The sequence below is a fragment of the Sprattus sprattus genome (assembly GCF_963457725.1).
Source record: "Sprattus sprattus genome assembly, chromosome: 19".
Lineage (NCBI taxonomy): Eukaryota > Metazoa > Chordata > Actinopteri > Clupeiformes > Clupeidae > Sprattus > Sprattus sprattus.
Window position 1 is genome coordinate 17,499,275 of NC_137917.1, and position 6,490 is coordinate 17,505,764.

Consider the following 6,490-nt stretch of genomic DNA (forward strand, 5'->3'; position numbering starts at 1 on the left):
AGATTTTAGCAGAATTATTTTTGCACATGTCAATATCTGACCTTCCAGTCAAATGCCTATCAGTTGGTCCAGCTTTAGAGAGTCTCAGCGGCGGGTGAAGGGGACCAGTGAGATATCTTTAATGAGCGTGAGTCAGCACTCGGGTAGGGTGTCCGAGGGGTATTTCCCCGCCAAGTTCACCTCACCCTCTTGCTCACAGCCTTGTTGCCTTGAGGTGCACAGCTATATAAAATCAAGGCTCCTGAAATAGAATCCTGCCGCCGCGTGGCCCTTGTGCTAATAGCTGGGAAAGAGTGTCTGACGAGTCGGGTGACTTGCGTGCGTGGGGACAGACGCTGCCGAGAGCATGAAAACGCCCCCGCATGGGTCCTTTGGTGATGAGGGGCCACCGTGGGTCGCGGGGGAGGCTATGGGGAGTCCGCTTGAGCAGTTGGTTGGCCCCCCTCTCTGACAGAGCGGAAGATAGAGAAGAGGAGGGGTGAGTTTTTGGACAGTGGGCAGCGGGAAGAGGGATGCAGGGTCGGCGATGCAGAGACACGGCCCTGATTGATGGTAATAGCACAAAAGCTACGTTAACCATTGACTCGTGATTAATGGTCTTCCGTGCTGCAGTGCACGGTGGATTAGCGCGGGGGTTACCGGGGCGACAACCGCAGGCGCATGAAGGCGCCTGTCTCTCTCTCCAAAAAATACTTCTTGACACGTAGTTGACACATATGCGGGTCATCCAACGTACCATGATGTTTTTTTCGGAATCTTTTTAAAACATGGTTTGTCTACCAAGTTGTGTAATCAATACAATTACGCTGTTTGGAGGAAGATTAAGATTAGTGACCTCATACGAGGTGCGCACTGGCTGTATTACAAATAGGTGGATAGGTGATACGTCCTACACCACACACGTCGTCTGCGTTTACACAATAGTTTCATGTCTTTGCAAGTTCTTCCTCGTAGAACAACAGATGCTCAGTCGTTAGCCTCTTGTGTCAATGTCTGTATCTCTCTTTCCATCTCTCGCTTTCTTTGTCCCTATCTCCCCTGGCACTTATGGCTGTTTTGTTCCGCACCTGTTAACTCTTTGCTGCAGGCTACATTTCGCTGCGTTATCAGATATTGTATTCACAGCATGGTTGTTCAAAGGGATTATGGAGATTACACTCTTTAAAAAGAATTCGGCGACTTCGAAAACGTAACCATCAAATAACATAACCTTTTCAACCCTACAACCAGTTCAGACATGTGAGTAATATTATAGTTGTAATATTCTGTGATTCGTATGACTATAGTAGAATAATACTCACTTTATTCACATCATTAATTTTACTATGTCCCCAGAACACACACACACAATCACAGCATGTCTTTAGTGCTACCACCCCCCTGTTCAATCGGTGGCATGTAATCCCATTCAGGTCTTTGGCCTCATCATTCTTTCCCCCTTCTCTCCTACTCTCTGTTCTCTCCTTTCCTTTTTCTCCTTATCATCCACTTTCTTTTCCTCTTGCCTCTCTTGCCTCCTTTGTTCATTTGTGCTGCGGTGGCAGATTCCACACACACACACACACACACACACACACAGCTAAATGGAGAGACAGACGACCAAGAGAGAGAGGTGGGGGGGGGGGGGGGGGGGGGGGGAGGGGGTGCTGAGAGGAAGAAAGGAGAGGGAAAGAAAAGAAGAGTGCAGAGCTGTCGGGATCAGTGTCCAAAACTTCAGGTCATTTTTTTACATACATTGTTCCCAGTGTTTGAAAAGCTTGTGTGTGTGTGTGTATGAGTCAGCGACAGTGTGTGTCAGAGAGAAAGGGATCAAAGACAAAATACAGAATGACAGAGATGGAGAGAGGAAGCAAAAAGAGAAAGAAGAGAGAAAGATCGAAAAAAATGAGGGATATGTAAAACGAGAATCCAATCCCTCTCTTGAACCGTAAAGGAACATTCTGCCCTGTTGCCAAGTACATTTTCCTCCCCTGATTTATCTTTCTCCATCTCCTTTTCACCGTTTCTTTTGTCCTTCCATCTCTTTATCTCTCTTTTTTACATCACTTTGTTCTCCCCTCTCGTTTGCCAAACCCGATGCAGCACGTTTGGGTAGAAACTGATCCTGATCCTCTGGGGACTCCTGTAGCCACAAACATGCATACTCACTCACGCAACAACACCATTCACACACACACACTCACACACACACACACACACACACACACACACACACACACACACACACACACACACACACACACACACACACACACACACACACACACACACACACACACACACACTCAGAACCAAACACACGCACCACGACAGGTACACACACACACTCAGAGCCACACACACAGTACACTCTCAGATACACAGAAACAAAAAAAGGACTAAAATACTATAAGCCCAATCTTATATACATATATGAACATTGCACATACAGACACACTATCCACACACATACCAATAAAACAATGCCAGTTTTTATGGGAGGGTTTAAGTTGTTGTTAAATACTTCAGCTGAAGGTGTAAAATGTATCATTCATTCATTCATTCTTCTCTCCATGTCATTTTAGCTGTCCAGCCCTCATTCAAATGTCATGTCCTAACCCAAACACTCTCTTATCTCTGTGCTCTCTTCCTCCTTACCGTGTTCATCTTCCTCCTTCCCAGTGAGATACGTCAAACACACACACACACACACACACATGCAAATAAATTCATACACGCTTACATACAACCACACACACAAGCATGCAAATACTGACGCAACTGCCTTCACCAATATCTGAGATATTTTTCCAAATGCACTTATACATGAGACGTTGAAATAATCCGTGTAGAATGTGGTCCATATACTGTAACACACATTACCAAGCACACATGCATACTCTCACACAGATGTGTTCACAGACACACACACAGGTTTAGTTGGCTACTTTCCCCTGCGGTCATATGGTAGTGGTTCCTTCTGAGTGAGTGACCACCCTCTTGTGATTCTTCTTAGGCATTTTACACTCAGACGCTGCTGCCCCGAACCCCTCTGTGCTAAACTTGACCCCTGACCCTGACCCTGACCCTCTCTGACATTCGACCTTAGACACCCATTATCATTACCCTTTCATCAGTACACACACACACACACACAAACACACACACACACACACACACACACACACACAAACGCACACACACACAAATACACACACACCACAGACACTCAAACACACACACGCACACACACACTTCTCTCTATTTCTCTTCTTTGACTTTCTCTCTCTGTCTCCCTTTCAGCAAATTTCAGACAGCTGATTTTTTGGATTCCTAGAGGAAAACAAAATTAAGATTCGTCTCTGTCTCCCATCCCCGTCTGTAGCGTCCATTCTTCTGTTAGTGTGAGGTGTTGAGTGTACAGGGGGTTTAGCAAGGGTGTGTTTAGCCTACCTAAGGATTTGACACGTTTGTTATGTCCACCAGGTCTCCATTACCCTGTCTCCAGAGGGCTAACATGGTGGCCAGTTTCCTGAGGAGATCTCAAAGAGTGGATGGGAGTGGAGTGAAGAATCTGAAGCGTTCATTGCCAGCTGTTTGGCTGCATGTTCAATGCAAGTCGAGTGTCACATACACGCACGCACACAGACACAGACACACACAGCCACACACACACACACACACACACACACACACACACACAAATATTCACACACACACAGCTACGCACGTTCACATGCACGCCCACACACACACACACACACACACACACACACACACACACACACACACACACACACACACACATACACACACACACACACACACACACACACACACACACACACACACACACACACACACACACACACACAGAGAGTCATCTCCCAGTCATCCCAAGACCTGGCTGTTCTTTTCTCTGGCATCCAGCCGTCCGGTCCATGTGTGTGTGATTACTGTCTGGAGCAGGAGCGTTTAACGACACAGAGGAACAGAAGCAGAGAGGGTCAGAGAGGGTTTGTGTGTGTGTGTGTGTGTGTGTGTGTGTGTGTGTGTGTGTGTGTGTGTGTGTGTGTGTTTGTGTATGTGTGTATGCATGTATGTATGTATGTGTGTGTGTGTGTGTGTGTGTGTGTGTGTGTGTGTGTGTGTGTGTGTGTGTGTGTGTGTGTGTGTGTGTGTGTGTGTGTGTGGTTGGGTGGGGGGTTGAGTGTGTGTTTTTATGGTGTCACACACCTCTTTAGTGTCTCACGATTGTGGTTGTGGTGAAGTGTGGGTGGGTGTTTTGTTCATGTATGTTTTAAAGTGTATACAGTGTGCATTGGTATGGGTGTATTTATGTGTGTCTGTGTGTGTGTGTGTGTGTGTGTGTGTGTGTGTGTGTGTGTGTGTGTGTGTGTGTGTGTGAGAGAGAGAGTGTGAGAGAGAGTGTTCATGTGTGTTTACCAGTTCTGGGGTTTTCTGGTTCAAGAGGTTTGGGTTTTGTGTGAAAGCAATTGTGGGAAAATGCAATTCTGAAAATGAAAGAACAAAGGGTAGGGTTTAGTCCCTCTGAGGTTGTTCTAGGTCTCTGTTTGCCAAGTATGAGTGTGTGTGTGTGTGTGTGTGTGTGTGTGGTTTTTGTGTGTAGGTGTGTGCGAGTGTGCAAGTGTGTGTGTGTGTTTTGAAAGCTCCTGCCAATGGAATGTTTTGTTGTTTACTTTCGCTCTGGCGATAGTCTCATTTTACTGAAGTTAGTCATCAGCAAATATTTCAGTCTTCTCAAAACCCTTGACAGATGAGCCCTTATGAATATCGGCACCACTTTCATCATCATCATCATCATAATCATCCTTGTCCAGAATCAAAATTGTGTGCATGTGACATGTGTGCATGTGACATATGTGTGTGTGTGTGTGTGTGTGTGTGTGTGTGTGTGTGTGTGTTTTCTACCTTTTTTTCCTCTATTCTTTTCTCCATTGCTCCCCCATATCTATTTCCCATCCTTCCATTGTCCCTCTCTTTCCAACCTCCTCCATTTTTCCTAAAAGGTCTATGTCTCCTTTTCCCTCCACTCCTCTCTCTCTAACCCTGTCTTTGTCCTTGCCTCTATCCCTCTCTCTCTCTCTCCCTCGCTCCCTCTCTCCCTCTCTCTCTCTCTGTTTCTCTCTCTCCCTCTTGATATGGTTCTAATTATCATTAACAGCATGCTGGAGGTAAGGGGGTGAGGACAAGGGAGGCAGAAAGAGAAAATAGGGAAGGTGGAGGTAATGAGGAGAAAGAAAACAGACCCAGAGAAAAAGTCAGGAGGAAAAGAGTGAAAGAAAGAGAGAGACAGAGAAAGAAGAAAGAGAGGCAAGGACAAAAAGTGACAGAGATGGAGATAAACTGAGAGACTGGAAAAGAGAAAGAAACATAATCTGAGAGATCACAACACACACACACACACACACACACACACACACACACACACACACACACACACACACACACACACACACACACACTCATACACGCACACGCACACGCACACACTCATACACATGCACATACAGAGACAGGCAGACTCACGACGCATACACAAACACACTCAGATTTTCCCCATCCACCGGCTCCATGTCTGAGGGTTTGAGTCTGAGCCACTGGCTGCGGACTGTGTGTCAGCGGGGCCATTAAACACGGCGCTTTAGGCAAGTCACCTCAGAGTGAAGAAGTAAAGCAGTAAACAAAACAACATGGAGACGAGTGAGATGTGAGTACAGAAAGGGTTCACTTTTGTGACAGAGATAGTGAGATAGAGAGAAAAACTGAGAGAGGGATACAGATAGACGGAGCAAAAGAGTGGTATGGAGGAAAGAGGAAACAAGGAGGCAAAATAATATGATGATGAGAGGTGAAAAGAAAACACACACCAACAAACACAAAGAAAGAAAAACTGAGAGAAATAAGGGGTTAGTGAGAGAGAGAGATACAAAGAGAGAGAAAGACAGTTAGAGTTACAATAAAATTGACTGCAAGAAAGAAAGGAGAGAAGTCATTGAGGAGAGTTGGCCGGAAGAACGGAGGAGAAGAGAGTGAGAAGAAAAACAAATCTCCATTCCCAGGCTCTCACCTTTGGTTTATGTACGGCTTTTTTTTTGTTTGGCGCCAGGGTTTTTATTTTTTTTCTCAACAGAAAAAAAGTTCAATAAAAGTGCAGGCCGGTCCTTTAGCGCAGCCTCCACCCTTCCCCCCACCTCCTCCGCTTCCATGTTCCACCCCTCCACCCTTCCATTGCTCTTCACTCCTCACTCATTCTTCCCCTCTCCTTTCTCCTCTTCCTCCCGCTGGTCAAGAAGCGATTGTTTAGAGTGCCAGCCTTCCCCACTGGAGCGCGTGTGTGTGTGTGTGTTGCGTGCTGCTAGAGTGTGTATGTGTGTGTGTGTGTGTTGCGTACTGCTGGAGTGTGTGTGTGTGTTGCGTGCTTCTGGAGTGTGTGTGTGTGTGTGTGTTGCATGCTGCTGGAGTAAGTGTATGTGTTGCGTGCTGCTGG